Here is an 18,409-nt window from a genome sequence, read left to right as displayed (position 1 = left end):
GTACAAATGTACTGAAGGCCAAGATCTGGCAAGTAGGCAACAGCTGGCGTTAGAGAAGGCCCAATCTGACCTGGTCTCTTCTGAGCAGAGGCTGCAGAGGAGCCAGGAGTCAGAAAATGATAGTAGGCAGTATATCATTAAAATAAAAGAGTACATGGATAGACTGCAACAGGAGAAGGCTGGCCAGGATACCAGATTTCTGGCCTTGCAGAAGGAGTACCAAGAAGGTTCAGACTCCCTTCTGCAGAGCCAGAAAAAGCTGGAGCAACAACTGGACTTCAACAGGGCATGCACAGAGCATGTATCCACCCTGGCAATTTGATTAGACAGAGAGAAAGAGGAAAGCAATACATTGATTCTGAAAGACCTGGATACTCAGGCAGAGTTTGATCAGGAGCGCCAGAAAGCTGGTGCCTTCCGAAGGCAAAGGGACGACCTGGCGGCACAGATGCAGGCTCTTAGTCAGGAAAGGGATACATTAGGCCAGGAAGTCTGCCACTTAAAAAGGAAAATGCAAGAAAATCACCTGGCCCTCCAGGGACTGGGTGACCTCCAAAAAGAACACCAGAACTTGTTAGAGCACACCAGGAGGGTGGAGGATGCTCTGTCAAGAAAGGAGCAGGCCAATAGGGACACAGCTCAGGAGGTAACCCTCCTGCAGCGGAGACTGACCCAGTACTCCAGGACCAATCAGGAGGCACAGAGAGAAAATTAGGCTCTCTGTCAGCACAATGATAGGCTCCAGCAACAGGTAGCAATGCAGGAGAGACTGATAGAGTCTAGTAAGGCCTTAACTGAGGAACTGAAAGTGCAGGCTCTTGCATTGCAACAGGAAGCAGTGGCGGATAGAGATGAGGTTCGCTGGGATAGAGAAACTCCTGAGCATAACCTCAGGAGCCCTAGTACCAGAGGCCTTCATCTCTCCCAGTCCCTGGACTCTGCCACCCCCATCTCCCCTCGCGCACATGAGCCCAGGGCCACGGGGATGGCAGATTACTATCCAGCTAGAAGTATGGGGCTCATAGGCCAGTACCTCCCAGGAATGGATGGGCGGGTATCCGGGTATGGGCACCCAAGCACAGTGCAATTTAGTGGGGAACCCCAGGAAAGTAGGCCCATTAAGGGCATCCTGAAAACCTCTGCCCAGTTAGGTCAGTGGGGGGGATACCCAGCAAATCCTGGTAGCAAGGAGGGATCTGAAGACTCCTCTGAGTGTCACAGGACACAGGAGACTAGGTCCCCTCATTCTTCCAGCCATTCCCAGGCTCACAGAATCCGGGAAAACCTGGAAGATCAGACGGCACCTTTGGGAGCAGCGCTTCTGAGTCGGAGGATGAATGGACCAGGGTTACCCGAACCAAAAAGGCCAATAAGGCAAAAAGGGCCTTGCTTAAGGACCCTTTGAAACAAATAAAGGCAATCAGGAGTGTCGTCACTCCTAATCATAAGAACACCAAGTATTCCGTTTGGGAACACTTGGAGCTCTATGAGCAAATGATGGAGACTTTCCATTTGAAGGACAGCAGTAGCTGCTTCCAGTACGTCAAATGGACATTCTCCCCAGAATACTCCAGTTTCTTTGCGGGGCTGGAGGACCAAAATCATTTAAGATGGTCCACCTATAAGACGGCCATCTTGAAACATTTTTCTGTTCACAGAAATCCTCAATAGGCTCGCAAGGCAGCCTACAATTTGCAATGTGGGGAGGATCAGGCCCCACAAGAGTTTGTGCAAGAATTAAAACGTGCTTTTGCGCAGACCACCAGAAGGGTGCGCACAGATAGCCGAGAATTTATCAATACTTTTTTCCATGCCTTACCCAAAAACATAATGACCCAGCTCGTGAGAGATTTTCATGAGAAAAGATCTTTAGACTGGGTCATTGAACAGGCTACCCGGATCAATGAGGTGCAGAAGCCTATCGAAAATAAAAATAACGCGCCGAGAAACCCCAAAACCAACAGCACCCCTGCTGCTGCCAAGGTGGCAGAGGTAAAGGTTGTCCCCGTTTTAGATTTGGAGATGGGGGGGCCTAAAAACCTGCCTGCACCAAATAATTCACAGCCCAGAAGGCCCTCGGGCCAGTCACAGACAGGGAGTCGAGGAGGTAGTCCCACAAATGGGGTCCCCCGCTCCCCTGACTATGTAAGTCCCCGCTACAAGGGAAACCGACCAATCCTGGGTTATGTGTGGACTCCTCCATCCCAAGGGGGGGGATCCAGCCAAGCACCTGACCCGGGGAACTTCCCTCCTAACTTCCCCCAGGAGGGCAGAAATTCACCAAATCCTGGCCAGAACTTTTTTCCCAGGTATCCACCCAATTTCCAGCCCCCAAATCATCCATCCTTCTTTCCCCAATTCCCTGATCCCAGACAACCTAATCCGGGAGAGGGGAGGCCAAGGGTGGAGGGGTACCAAAATCTTCCCAACTAGGGGTACTACCAGAGAAGGGATAGCTACCCTTCCCGGGATCAGCCCAGGGGAGAAAATAGAGCCCCGTATCAGCCTGAGCGGGTTTCACAACTTGAGCGCCAGGTCCAAAATATGGCACGGGATCTGGGTCACATACTGAGGGCTCAACAGAACCCTCAGATGAGCATGCCACCGCAGAATGCCCCAAACTCTGGACCTGGTGCTCCAGAACAATGACGGGGGCAGCACCCCGATAACCCACCGGTTCCCAGGGAGGAGGCACAAGGGGAAGGGGGGATGTAAAGCCTTGGAGGAAGCTTCCTTCCCAACTTGTAAACAGCCCCTGGAAAACCAGGAACCGGAAACAAAATCTCCTGCCCCTGAAATCCTGCCTCCCAAGGAGCAGAGGGGGGGTAGGAGAAACAAAGGACTCAAACAGACCCACCTTGTGGAGGAGGTACAGGTCTTCCAATTTGAGGGAGAGGGATCCTCAGAAGATCCTGGGAAAAAGATCTTCTCCTTCAGAGATGGGGGAACTCCTTCCAAGGAAAAATGGGTCCCAAGAGATTCCAATCCAGACTGGGGAGATGTGGAGACTGAACTACCGCCGCCCATCATCTCATCCCAGAACCGACAATACCAAAATCCCAAGGGTCAAACCCATCCTGGTGACTGCCACCAAAAAGGGGGGGGTGGCCCAGAACCAGAACCAGGGGAACCCACAATGGCTCTGATCTCCAGTTGCCAACTTTTTCTTTCAGATTCCCAAGGCTCTCCACAGAATTCTGCCCAAATCTCTTCGCTAGCAATGTCCAAAACCAGAAAGTTAGCCCACCAGTTGTCCAAAAATGTGCATTATCTGTGCCCCCTTGAGGAGAAGGAGGGAAGATACTATGCCCCGGTACAAGTACAGGGGCAGGGTACAATTTTGGCACTGGTGGACACTGGATCCCAAGCTACCCTTCTGTCCAAAAGGGCCTTTGAGGAATTAAATGCAGGAAGGGGGGAGAATTACCGAATTCCTCTCACCTCTCTTCCTGGACAACTGCAGAACTTTGATGGGAAGGAAATTCCTGTTGAGGGGACTGCAGACTTGGACATTAAAATTGGGCGACACAAGGTGAAACACCCGGTCATAGTAGTGACTCCAGAGGGCACCCCTTGTTTACTAGGGAATGACCTCCTGAGAAGGTTGTCACGCCTAATAGATTGCGTAAACAAGGTCCTCTGGACCCAGACTAGTCAACCAATAAAATTAAAACAGAGTGTCAACCATGTTAGTTTAAATGGCACCTGCCACATGGTTGAACAAAAATCTGACCAAGTAGAATTTCACTTCCAGAACAACCAAATTCCCGACGTGACAGTAATAGCAGTAGGACAACAGACTAGTGATGGGGAGTCCTCTCTATTTCTGAAAATCAACCTTCCTTCCAGTTTAAGGTGGTATTCCACACTGGAAGGAAACACTCTGAAATTCTTTACTAATCCACAATCAGAAACTCCCACTCCTATAGTCCAGAAAATGTGAAGTCAGCTCAGAGCCTGGCTGATATTCAGCAAATTGGAGAGCAGTTGTTCATCCCTGTTCAGTTAAATGGTGGGAAGGACTCTGTTCTCGCTCGAATGTGTGCGAACAACAGTAAGAGTTTCATCAGCGAAGCCATGTTCCGCCAACTCCCAAAAGATCCAGCCATTCCCACATTGAAACTGATAGACAAATGGGAAATGGACCTGGAAGCACCTAATTCCAAACATTTCCTGCCAAGCAGGTGTATGCTCAAAATCTCCATTGGCAACAAGAGCATAGTCCATAATTGTTGGGTCGTGCGAGACGTCACTGCCGGATTTTACTTAGGCAGTGACATTCTCAATCGCTTTGCCATTAGTTTGGACCTAATAAACTTCAAAGCTTGGTCCCGATTAGCGGATAATCCCATGGGCTTTGATGATTCAGAAAAAGCATTTAGGTCAGCTCAATTGCTACCTTATGCAGTTGAAATTCGGATTAAAGAGGAAGTCACCATCCCAGAAAGGACCCGACAATTCTCCCTGGGAGTTAAGGTTAAAAGAGGACAAAAATTGAAAAACCCTGATGCTTACATCCATCTAAATGCTTCTATCCAACAGCAAGGGTTAGGGGTAAACCAAACACCATTAGTCAACATAGAACATGACACCATTCCAATAAAGGTGGATAACAGCGACTTAAAGAGTATTACTCTAGCCGCAGGCACCATTACTGGAATGGCGGTTGAGGACTGACATTTCTACATTGATTTAGGAAATGAACTGTTAGGACCAATCCCCAAGGACTGTTTTGACAGTGACAGTGATGACGACACAACACCAGACAGGATTTTCACCCGGCATGGGAGGAACTTCCTGGTGTACACGTCTTGCCCTTATGGTAAGGATGATGTGACTTGTGACTTCAGGAGGGATGAGGTGATTTTCCAGGTCCATGAGGGCTGCCTTTCCCACCTGAAGCCTCCAGTCCAAATTAGCACTCTGACTAGGGACTTCTCCACCCAGCTGGGGGAGGCCGCTGAGATAGCCAAACCAGAAATCTTTCCAGGCTTCAGGCAGATGGTGGAAAAGAGAGTCAAACTAGCTGATGCCTGTGTGACTCTGGAACAGAAGCAAAAGTTGAAACAAGTTTTCTTGGATTTCCAAGATCTCTTTGCGGTAGACTCATATGACTGTGGTCGCACCGACATCCACACCACAACAATTCCCACGGACCCTGGAATGACTCCAGTGTTTGTGAAGCAATATCGCTTGCCTCTCGCATCCATGGAGTCCCTTACTGAAATAATTAAGAACCTTGAGTCCCGGGGATTATCCGTCCAGTCCACAGCACTTTCAATAATCCGGTGCTGGGAATATTGAAGCCAAACGACCAGTGGAGACTCTGCGCCGACCTTAGGGAGCTCAACAAACGGGTCCATACTTCCCGATGGCCTCTGCCCTACATTGACCAAGGGCTGGCCCAGATTCAGGGGTCACAGGTATTCACAGCAATAGACCTGACCAATGGATACTGGACAGTGCCTGTCAGTAGGGAGGACCAATACGAACTGGCTTTTACCTTTGGGGGCCAGCAGTAGACATGGACCCGGACTCCCTTCGGATACCTGAACTCCGGCAATGAATTCAACATTTTCCTACATAAGGCCATGCCCGACCTGGGTGCAAGGGGTAACCTGGCTTATGTAGATGATGTCCTCGTCAAAAGTTCATCTGTGGAGGAACACATAGCAGAGATCCGTTATGTTCTGACACAGTTGAGGGCCGCCGGAGCAAAACTTTCCTTTCAGAAAGCACAGTGGTGTAGAACCCGTGTTAATTTCTTGGGGCATGAGATTACTCCTCAGGGTCTCTGTCCCCAAGAAAAGAAAGTGGAAGCACTCCAGAAACTGAAAGACCCCACAACTCTGCGGGAACTAAGGAGCCTCCTTGGACTGACTAATTACAGCAGAAAGTTCATTGAAGGCTACGCAGAGATCACTAGACCCCTGATTCATCTCTTGAAGGGGGGGGTCAAGTGGGAATGGGGTCCAGAACAATCCGAGGCGGTAAGACAACTCAAAAGAAGCCTCTCACAAGCGTCTTGCCTAGCTTACCCTGTCAGAAACAAGGAGTTCTTCCTGGAGACGGGGTTCTCTAATACGTGCTTGACGGCAGTATTATACCAAAAGCATGACAAGGTCAATAAAGTAATCTCCTATGCGAGCAAAACTTTATCCTCTGTGGAGGAAAAATTCAACGATTGTGAGAAGGCACTCCTGGCAACGGTGTGGGCATTGAAGAATTTCCGCCCGTTTATCCAGGGGGAACACATCATAGTGGAGACTCCACACCAGCCTCTGCAATATCTCCAAAGTGACAGAATCCGGGCCGGAAATGTGAGTAATTCCCGAATTACTTCCTGGATTCTGTCAATGCAAGGCTTTCCTGTGGAGGTCAGATATGGCCAAAACAAGAAGAGTCCCCTTGCACAAGGTCTGGCTGACTTGCATGATTGTGCCAGAGAAAACTGTCTCGAGGACGAAAGTCTAAAAATCAAGGACAACATGGAGGCATACCTTAATTCCCCACACAAAGTCTTTGAAGAAGACAAGTGTGAGGGAATGCCCACTGTCTATGTGGGTGGATGCTCTTACCATGTTGACAACGACGGGGAGAAAGAACTGGTGGCTGGCGTAGGGAATGCATGGGTGAAGGAGTTCCCAGAACCCTCCGCTGGATACAAAATTGGTCCCCGAAGTAGTCAGGTGGCAGAATTTATGGCTGTGCATCAGGCCATCCTCACTGCTGTCCAACATCAACTCCACGAACTGGTCATAATCACACGGAACGGGTTCGTGGAGCACCTGGTTAATTGGAAAACCAGAGGCATGTTATGTGCTAATAACAAACCCCTGAACCATGGGAAGTTAATCCAAAACATTGATGATCTGGTCACCTCGAATGGGATGACCATCTACTGGAAGAAGATCAAGGGTCATTCCAAAGTAGAGGGACCAGACAAAACTGGAAATGACTTAGCTGATCAGCTGGCCAATACCGGGGCCATCCAAGGGGATCTAATCGAAATAGAGTCCCTGTTGGGGGAAATCCAGGTCGCCGCTATCACTAGGTCCCAGACAAATGCTCACAATGATCTTTCAATTGCACAATGGAGTAAGGAGACCCCTGATGCTGATTTAATTACAGCTCAGAAGGGGGATACAATTATTGGTAAGTTTTACCAACACCTTGAGGACCCTGAGAACTTTCCCCTGACGGATACCGATTACATTGGGAAAGAGGACCTAAGAGTGTTGATGAAATGTCCAAAAATGTTCCGGATCCAAGACGGTTTGCTGGTAAGGAAATCCAAAGCTGGCCACGATCAGTGGGTGGTTCCTACCTCATTCCGAAGCCTGATGTTAAGTCACGCCCATGACACGGCCACCGCCGGTCATAGGGGGTTTCACACAACACTGGAAATCTTAGGAGAGGTTGCATACTGGCCACACATGGGGCAGGACCTCGATCAATATTTGAAGGGGTGTCTTGTGTGTGCACAATTTCAGCCATCATCCCTCACACACCGTGCGCCTCTCCTAAAGAGGGGGATGACACTGCCATGGTCAGATTTGCAAATCGACTTTGTAGGCCCTGTGATTCGCTTGTCTAGAGGAAACAAGTGCATGTTGACCGTTACATGCTTGTTTACCAAGTGGGTGGAATGTCTCCCAGCCCTAAACTGCAAGGCAGAAACAGCAGCTGCCCTGATGATTAACCACATCTTTTCCCGTTTTGGTCTACCTCAAAGGATTGAGTCAGACAGAGGTAGCCACTTCACCAGTGAAGTAATGACAAAGATGTGAGAGATACTGAGGGTCAAAAGAAAGCTACATATTGCTTACAGGCCAGCTTCTTCTGGAGCAGTGGAGAGATATAACCGAACCATTGTGAGCATCTTAAAAAAGTTTGTGGCAGATTCTGGGCCAAGTTGGGATATCCGATTACCTCTGGTCCTAATTGCCATCAGATCTATCCCTTCATCTGCAACCAAAATGTCACCATTTGAGTTGATGACTGGACGCAAGATGGTGCTTCCCCAGCATTTGCTCTACAGAACCCAAGAGCAAACATTGATAAATGCCTCCACAACTCATGAGTATGTGGAAAATTTAAGGAAACACCTTCAGCATGCTTTTGCCTATGCTCAGCGGAATCTAGAAATATCAGCCGAGAGCATGAAGACCCACTATGATTTAAAAACTAGCCAAAAGGAATATAAGGTGGGTGATCAGGTCTATCTATACAATTTCCAAAGGAACCAGGCCAAACAGCGAACGTTCTTGCCTACATGGAAGGGACCGTTTGAAATTATAGACAAGATCTCCCCTGTTGCCTATAAGATCTGCATCCCCAAAGGCAGTCTGGCGGAAGGGGAAGACAAGTGGGTCCATATTAACTCGCTAAAGTGTTGCCATCCCAGGCACACTTTGCAGCAACTGGAGGAGTCCTCTGCAATACCAGCGGGGACCGCTCCAGATTAATTCTGTTCCAACCCTAAAATATCCCACATATAGTCTCTAAAATATCATACTCTTGTAAGCCACTGTCTTTGAATGATAACTTGTATCTCAAAAGTAAAATGTTAGGTATGTTAAAGTATAAAATGTATATGTCTGCCACACCATTAGTAGTGATGGAAAAATGTCTACAAATAGTTAATGCCGCTTTCCTTTGTCATCCTAGGAGAAAGAAAACCTGGAGACTGGCCAAGGAGGACGACAGGGGAAAGGACAGAATGGCCATCGCAAGAGGGGGGGCTTGTGGGATGTTTTTACCCATGCATCCAAGCCCTACAATAAAACTGTGCAGTACTGGCATGGAAAACATCATGATGGCCATAACTCCCCAGAGAGTGCACAGGGAAAAAATGAAGAATAGGCTGCCACCCATTTTTGCCTATGTTGTGAGCACAGGAGGGCACTGCCTAAAACCACCATTGGGCTACACACACAGTAGCCTGAAACCATTGGGAATGGCAATGCTGATTGCCAAAAAAAAGCAACCCAGAACTGTGGGGAATTCATTTTCTTAATCCCAAAAATGGTTGCATTGCCAGTACTCACCACTATCAGAAAGCCGGCGTTTTAAAACCACCAGACTTTTGTGTAAAACTGAACAAATGAAACAAAACCAGACCAAGGAAAGACTTGCTAAGAGGTGGATACAATGTAAAACTATATTCTGAAATGACTTGAAGGAAGTAATTATTTAATGTATAGGTAAAAATTGTCAGTTTGATTTGAATGTAGAAAACTGGGAACACAAAGTGACATTTAGCTGAAACCTGGCTTAATGAAACTGAATTCTGCCTGACAACTACCCCCGACCGGAGAAACCTGTTCAGCCACTCTTCCCAGGCCTAGCTGCATCCTGCTGCCCCTTGCCAAAAGGAGTTGTCACCTCTATGATTAGATTAGGGGTGGAGCACCTGGGAACTGGAAAGAACAGAACAATGCAACTTCCTTGACTCAGGCAAATGTTATATTGGGGGTGTCGTAAAATAGCTTCCTCTTGGGAGAAACTGGGGGGCATCTGTGCCTCTGTGAACAAGCTGGCTTGGGGGAAGTGGATAAACCAGAAATTCCACCATGTGATGTGGGAAGCCACACCCCTTTTTGACCAGGGTATAATTTTAAAAAGATAGATAACTCATAGTGCGGACTTGTCAGAATTATATAAGTAATATCATTATTTTTGTGATTTTTCTGTGAACATTTTGAGAGGCGTTAGGACCCTGTGGTGTATTCTGGGGGTTGCTAGCGGAAAATAGGGTCTCACTCCAAATGTCTGCATGTTAAAAATCTGACACTTCATTAATTAATGTCCATACTCCTTGCGCACATGTGTGTAATTTTGGGTAAATTTCCGATATTGCAAAACCAGTTAAAAAGCGCAAAATGTTGTCATTTTTGAATGCAAGCCCCCAGGAAGATCAGAGGCGGACAAGCATGGACCATAAGGAATATATATTGTGTACATGTAATTTCAACAAAATGTATATCTGGAAAAGATGTATTTGAATCAAATATAGATTTGTGTGCAATCTGACAAGGGGAGGTTCCTCTGACCATAAAACCTATAGCATCACTCTGACTCACATTTCCTTCCCCAATCATGGGAGAGGGGAGAATTGGGCCAATGACAAGTAGAGAGGGGCAGGCTTAGCTAGGCCCAGGCACACACCCATTTTCAAAACACATAAAAAGAGACTGCTGGGACAGGTAGGGACATTCAATTCCATTTGCTGCGGAACATGCTGACCGACGACTTCACATCCAGAGATCCAGACTTCAAATCCATCAATCTCCAAAGACCAGAACTTTACTTCAGAACTTAAAGCAAGGGGCTAAACCCACAAACTGAGAACTCTTCTCAGCAGGCCTCAGCATCCTTAAAATCATTTGCAATCTATTCCACAGCCGGGCGAGCTGTTTGAATTTTTTTGCCAAAAACAATTGCCAGAGACCAGACCAGAGATCCAGAGTGACCCAGACCGCTGTGAGCAGAACCAGAGAGCTGACCCAGATCACTGTGAAGTGCCGAGACCAGAACCGGAGTCCAGTCCAAAACCTGACCAGATCCGTGGCGAGGCCTCTTTCAAATTTATATTGTGAGTACCTAGCAGAACTGTGCAGAACCAATCTCTTAGTTAAAATAATCTAATCCAAACTATTTTAACCTAAGTAGAACTGCCTCCTAGAAATCGTGTCATCTGTCATTTTTAAAGCTGCACAACTGTCACCTGTCAATTCTGCAGCTGCAAGCTGTCACCTGTCATTTTGAGTTTACTTTAAATCCGAAAAACTACCTTTATTTAATCGTCCGTATCTCTGGAACCGTTGGACTAGAAACGAGATTTAACTTTCCTCTGAAAATTTACAGTGATTTGCGATTTTGGCTCTATTTCTCCACTTGTCAAAATAGCAGCTCCATTCTTTCTTTTGTTAAAATCCGTTTGCAACTTGGTAATAACTCATAGAGCATTGCTAAAGTGAGCCTGAACTAATACCAACACGCATCTCCCACTGACCCTGAATCTCTAGAGGGAATTAAAATCATTGGCACATTTTCCCATCCATTGCCATCACATTTAAAAAGCATTTTGGGCCTGTGTTTCAAACTCCTACCTGTTTCCTCTAAGCTTGCTGGGGGGAAACTGAATCTCGTATTGTATTTGATTGCATTCCTGAGAACTGTGTGCTCCTCTTTCCATCTCCTTCCATTTCTTACATTGCATAGGGGAGGGGGGTGAATTGCCAGAGAAAAAGTGATTGTCTTATCTTTTGCTAAAATCATATCAAGTATTTCTGTACTGCATTTTATTCCTCATTACTTTTCCCTTGAAATCATAAAAGTATTTTTGCTACTTTATCCATCCTATACTAACTCCTCATTGATTGTAAAGAAGTGTGCTAGTGCCAGATTGCCCATTGTTGATCAACATCATATGTCTAAGTGTACTATCAGATATTAATTTATTATAAAGTTTGATATATATATGTATTGTTTAAATTCTCAAATAAACCTTTTAATTTGCAAAACAAACCTACTTCTTGGCTCAGTGGGGTCAGGGGGATTCTAAGCGGGGGGTGTTATACAAGGGTGGCCATCCAGAGTACTGAACTAGACATAACAAATACATTAATAAGGGTTTTCCTCAGCATCCCAGACTAGGCATTGACTTGGCTGTAGTGTTGATTGAATATCGCTTACATCCCGGTAGGAGCTCAGTGGTCATTAGAAATCAGGTTGTATTGGAAACCTTCACAGAGGAATGCATGTCCCCATAGTGGATCCACTCAGACTGCCGATGCATGCTGACCCACCCCAGTCAGCATGAGATTTCGGCAAATCACATGCAACAACCATGGTGAGGGCGGAGACGCAACTTGACAAGGGAGGAAAGTTCAGGGGCAATGTGTAATACAAAAAAGGTAGCAGGCGCCCCTCTTTCGAAGGAACAAGGCATGATAACCTGTTCATTGGTTATTAACCACATTGAGAGTTCGCAGCCATTGCTTTTTGCTCACTGTACCTTCACAGATGGGAAATATCCATTTACATATCAGCCTTTGTCCCGCACACAAGGGCAGTCCAGCACCGAAATGCTATGGCAATTCCTCTCTGAACAAGAGTACCATCAGCAACCCCATACACGTGTTTCAGCCTTGTTGGGCATCATCAGTGAGGTGAAGCTGAGCCTCTCTAAGCACAGTGAGCAGGGAGTCCACGTCTGGTTGCCCAAAGGTAACCTAGGGTGACCAACCCCAAGTTCCTTTCAAAAATACAAAAAAGGCAGCAGGCGCCCCTCTCTCGAAGGAACAAGGCATGATAACCTGTTCAGTGGTTATTAACCACATTGAGAGTTTGCAGCCATTGCTTTTTGCTCACTACCTTCACAGATGGGAAATAGCCATTTGCATATCAGCCTTTGTCCCGCCCACAAGGGCAGTCCAGCACCGAAATGCTATGGCAATTCCTCTCTGAACAAGAGTACCATCAGCAACCCCATACACGTGTTTCAGCCTTGTTGGGCATCATCAGTGAGGTGAAGCTGAGCCTCTCTAAGCACAGTGAGCAGGGACAACGTGCTTGCCTTGGAAGCAAGACGACATAGAGCAAAACAGGTTCGATCCCTGGGTCCAAGTTAAGAACCCTCTGGGTATTAAGTGCATTATAAATAACCTATACTATCATATATATCATATCATAAGCGCCTGGCGATCGAGACGACAGGCCCATCGAATTCTCCGCGGGGGACCTGTCCCTCCTTGCTGCCTGCTACAAGTTGTCCTACATTGACTATACAAGGAAACACAGATATTAAACGTAGAAATGTTGTTTGTTCCTCCCCTGACCCATTGGTAAACTGAAGGGAGCTTCATTTGATTTTTACCTTTAAAGGAAAAAATCACTATAACAAAAACTCATTTAAACGCTCGCTCATTAGCACTTTGCATAACATTTTGGGGGTGTCATTCGTTTCCTTTAAGATCTTCACTTCCAGCTGAATTTCATCTGACTTCATGTACTGTGAGGGCTCTAGCGTGCAATTTGGTTTTAATAATCCACACTTAATGCTCTGTCAAAAACAGTGCCTGGAAGCACATGCAGACAGTGGCATGGAGGTACTTCTGGATGTTAAGGTATGGCACTGTCATTGACATGATGCCTTGGTATGAAGGCTTGCCCTTTCCTAATCAGATGGACTCCAGAGGGATCACTAGTTCTCGCACATGTTAGACCCCTTTCTTCATTCAAAAGGTAGTATGGCAAGTTTATCGAAGCACACCTCAGACCCAGTTTTCAATTGCATTGAGTTAGTTGCCCCGACTCAGGGGTAACCCACAATCTGTAGAGGTTACAGAGCCACAAAGCTTAAGTATAATGTCCTTGAACATTGCTGGTTTGAGTGAAAAACGACGATGCAGAATGGCTATGTTTGATTTGTTCGTACAATGTTGTTTGTTTCCAGGAAACGTGGGCACTGTCGGCTCTTACTCTGAGGGGTACAGCTGTTTTATGGCGCCCACAAGGAAAAACTCCATGGGACATTGCAGAGCAGGTACATCCACCTGGTTCCGCTTAGACTTGCCTATTAATATTGAGCAACTCCCAAGCGACCAGGGCATCCTTATGTCCTTTTTACTCAAGGGAAATGTTTATTTGCCACCTAAAGTCATTATTACAAAGGATAAAGCCCTATTCAAAGCACTAAAGCGATCTCCATCACTAAACCCTAGAGAGCGTGTTCTAATTGTTGGTGACTTTAATGCAAAGTTAGGGCCTTCTGCCGGGTTAGCTGAAGAGACTAGAACTCTGGAGGAAATGTGTGGGATACCCAGTAGCATGCCATTTTCCCATACAGTGGATGCTCGAGTAATCTTGCTGAGAGTTATCTGCTTCAGAGAACATGCTTTCATTGAATAAAATGCAGGATGGCAGATGACGGTCGCGCGGGCCCCACATTAACAAGGGGCGCTCATATCTCCTCGACTGACTATTGTATCGTGGATTGCAATTTATTTCCCAAAATTGACAGTTTCAAGATATTAAACAGGGTGGAGAATCACCTCAATATGCGACAGCTATGACATCATCCTATGTGGAAAATCATTAAAGAAAACGATCTACCAGAGGGATTGGTTCAGGGAACATATCTACTTATAGCTTCTATAAGTGTTAGTAATATAATTGGATGCCACTCTTCTGGCAGACATACCTTCTCCTGCCTTCTAACTACATATAATACAGAAAATAGCAGCATAACCACAGTGGATTGCTTCCTGCAAAAATGTATGTTCACCATTACATAGTCCCTCATGATTGGTTGGCATTCTCTCCCAACTGTGGAGTTTTGGCTCTTTACCAGCATGTAAGCAAAATGAAACCAAGGTGCAGAGAACAACGTCAGACAAATGCCTACCATCTCTCATCGGTTAAGACTTCAGCCAAGACCTCTCTTTTGTACTTGACCTTGCTCGATGTTCTCTTCTCTGGAACTTTAAGGGGAATTTATGTACATCGTTATCTTCGTCTGGAGATTTTAAATAGGCCTTATTTCCTGGTCATGCACCACATATGTGGAGATCATGATTTTGTCCATCCCGCCTTTCTATTTAGTGCTTTTTGATCCAATCATGTCACGTGCCATTATCCTCTTCAGCCTCTGGAGACTTGGTTGCTCCGTCTTGCATATGCTTTTTGCATATTTAATTTTTCAGTACTTGGCATTCGCAAATGTTCGCTTATTTACTTAATCTAAGAGAAATATGTCCTACGTACATTGCTTTTCCTCAATGACTCCCTTTGTACCCTGCAGTTGATTCTTGCTGTGGCACCCTTGATCTTTGGCCAACAGCCATCTTTTGTTGGTGTGCAAATCCATTTCCCAGCGTCTGTTAGCTCTGCAGCCCTCGTCTCTCTCCTATGCGCTCTTCACTTACTTTTATTCAGAGCCTACGTCCATCATTTCAACATGGCGGATTTACCCGTGTTATATTTTCTACTGCAGCAAGCTTCTGTATGAGTCATCTACCTTGCGTTTCTGCCTATATACATTTACTACTCATCTGGTTACTTATCTTCTTTGTATATATGGCTTCTTCTGACTTGTATATGTTTATTTTGCTTCTTCAGTTACATCTTAATTCTTTATGTATTTTTATCTCGTTTCTGTCTGTCATCGTGTTTTCTCCTTATAACATCACTTTGCGCCTGTCAGGTTATCTTTGTAGCTCTTCGATAGCCAGTGGTATCTGTAAAACTCCTGCTATCTCTTCAGTGCAAGGGTACATTTGATACGGTTGTCTGTGTGCACAACGTCTCTCATATGCTCGATGCAGTATTGGAATGATATCTGGTGTCATGCACAGCGTCTAATTGTTCTTCATCCAGTATGTCGGAGGTGAGGGGGTGGGTTGTATCAACGATGTACAAGTCTGTTTCTCCAAAACGTATACCCTTTTTTTGACACCACATTCTGTGTTTTCTACTGCTAACATCATTTTCTGAAACATCTGGCTAATGTTCTGTAAACACTGCCAGTTGCTGTCCTTTGCGTGCATTGCAGCAGCAACAAACTCGTCCCAGTGCACAATCATGAATGAGAGGCGCAGCGCCCAATCAGGAGCCAGGCGCAATGTCATTCCGCCAGCTGTGATTTGTGGGATTATTGAGGTGGACACATTCCGAGCCGGTGCAATCGATAAACCAGCAGACATGTGAAGCTTTAAAGATCAACTTGAATTGTTCACAAAATGATGATAAATGCATTGAGATTTCAGGGCGTCGACGCGTTTGTCTTATTTCACAAGCGAGCAGGGACTTGCTTCCCTAAGCACTCTTTGCCATTCAAATTGTCAAATTGCACATGTTTCGGCTTTAGCAAGCAGTGACAAAACCAATAGGTCTGGATTTATGTTTATAACTGTAATGGGTGTTCGACACCCTCGCTTGGACCTGGAAGCAAGCAGGTGTACTCAAGCAGCCCTCTCAAAGAAGACCCATTTAAGCACTATGAGGCATTGACTAGTGGTAATTGCCCTTCTCCCACAAGGGCATTTAACAAGGGCAAAGGGGCATTAGCCCCTGAGTAGGAGGGCATACTGTTTTTAAAATGTCATACTGATGATGGTAGAACAATCTGCTTTAATCTAGGAGAGACAAAGGAGAAAAAGTGTCAAGTTGAAATAAAGAACTTATGCTTAAGCAGTCAACCCTGATTGGTGGGGGTTTTACCAGGCCAGTAATGCTTCGGCCACTTACAGTCCCAAGCAAAGCTCAGATCTTATTGATAACCCGGATATTATCTGATCTGTAAATTGGTTATAACCCCCTCACCATTAACGCCAGGCATGGCTTATTACTATTATCATCCCTGTATGCTTACAGGGGAATAGATGTTATTTTTGAATTTGAGAAACTGCATGGTTGGTGTTTCTCAACTTTAAAAAACTACAAACCAAGATGTCCGCCATGGTCAAGGGAGAAGTGAACTACACTCAGTCCCTTATCCCTTTTCATGGCACGACAGAGAAGCGTCTGAACTCAAGAGTGTTCCAAGAATCTGCAAGGGAACAGGCAGATTAAGGTAAGTGGGGCCGGAGTGTGGGAGGGAGATGTTGAAATTGAGAATGGGGAGAAGGCAAGGTGAAGGGGAACATGGTGGCCTCCCACTCCCAGAAGTCTCGAAACATGGGTTTTACATGAGGTAAAGCCTGCATTCTGAGCTCCCTGATTGGCTGATAGGCAACACGGGCCTCCCTGATTGGCTGGGAGGCGGACTGCCCCGCAGGGTGCTAATAACCATTATTACCCTCTGCAAGCCATGCTCTACCAGAGAAATGGCAAAATCTGTTATGTTATATTTAACTTTTAATGTATTTACACTGTGTCGCACACAAAAGAAAATAGGTGAAGTAAATCAAACAAAAACAAACAAAACAAACAAAGTAATGTTATCTTTTATCACTGTAGATAACACCTGTTCGCTTGCGGAAAACAATGTAATGTATATATATACTATTAGAATTACAACTTCAGGAAAAATGTAAAAACATATATTTTTTCCCAACATACTTTGTGACTTGCCTTGGCATTTCTTTTGCTAATTCCAATATGACATTTTATTTAAGTCAGGGCTTTCAAGAAGATCACGAATAACAGATGAATTAGGATATATGTTGGACATGTGTATAATGGTTTGCTCCTCGGAAACCTATGCTGAATGATTCAAATGTCTACTTTTAACCAAATACTCCTTTCAATCTATAGTCTAGTGAATATAACCATGCTCACATTCAGCACCAAATGTTTCTTACCAGAAAGATCTGCAACAAGCCTTCTGGGGCCTTGGGCCAAAATACCTTCAACTCTCTCTTCCTAAATATCTTCCTTCTCGAGCTCTTCGTTCACCCGCCTCCAACTCCCTCAGGGTCAGCCGCATCTCCAAGCAACGAGTTGGGGGTAGATCTCTCTCTGCAGCAGGGGCCCCCCTCTGGAACAGCCTTTCTGCCTCACTGAAACTTGAGGAGAACCATCTCCGGTACCGGAAGCACCTCAAAACCTTCCTCTTTGCCTCCGCTTTCTCTCCCCCTACCCCCTGCTAAAATTACTGAAACTACACTGAATCTGCAACTGGGCCACTCATTGATCTCGGTCCTTGGCCCAGCCACTCTCCCCTGCACTGCCTCCCTGGCAACCCCTGCACTGCGGAACTGTCTCTGTATCCCTACAGCCCCCCTTCCCAGCACTTGTCTGCACTTACCCTGCACTTGCCACCAGCTGGCCCTTATTATTTATCTTGTAATCTACTAACCCGGTACTGCACTTTCCCCTCTCCCTTTCCCCCTTGCACTTTTCCCTTCCCCTCTACTCTTGCGCGATCTGAATGTCACCTGGCCTAGTAGGATCGTTGTCTGTCTCCCTTTGCCCCCCCGCCTCGTCGTGCTTGAAACACTTGTGTATAGGCGCGTTACAAATACCATATCATATCATATCAATCTGATGTGAAATATATTACGACACATTTTAACTAACTATGTTGCTAATTCAGTAGCATTGAATACAAATCTAGATGATAGTCTAAATGAATGAATTCAGAAATGATGTGTTTGACATGTTTGTTCATGAAATCGCATACAACGTTATTGAAGTTCATTGACACTTAACTATATATATGATGACATATGAAATGCAGTAGAGCTATCAATAAGTCTAACACATATAAATGATATTGTGTTGTAACCACACAAAATTGTGTTATCTATAAATGAGGTGTTACCTCTGGGCCTAATAAATGTGTTAACAGATTGGGGCAACAATGGGTTTTGACATGAGGAATAATTTTGCACCGTGAGATAAATATGAAACTATATTTAGTTGAGAAAAGAAAACGCACATCTAAAGAGAACGTTGCACC

General features: G+C 45.6%; 1 long non-coding RNA gene across 2 annotated transcripts in view; it reads left to right on the top strand.

Moving 5' to 3' along the window:
- LOC138520083 (uncharacterized) overlaps positions 1-18,409 on the top strand; it is a 274,786-nt gene that overhangs the window by 166,671 nt on the left and 89,706 nt on the right. The gene's annotated exons all lie outside the window — the stretch shown is intronic.

This window comes from Ambystoma mexicanum, chromosome 13 (assembly GCF_040938575.1).
Source record: "Ambystoma mexicanum isolate Mex_15411 chromosome 13, UKY_AmexF1_1, whole genome shotgun sequence".
NCBI classification, from domain to species: domain Eukaryota; kingdom Metazoa; phylum Chordata; class Amphibia; order Caudata; family Ambystomatidae; genus Ambystoma; species Ambystoma mexicanum.
Note: the sequence above shows the minus strand (reverse complement) of the source record. Positions and strands in the feature narration are given on the sequence as shown.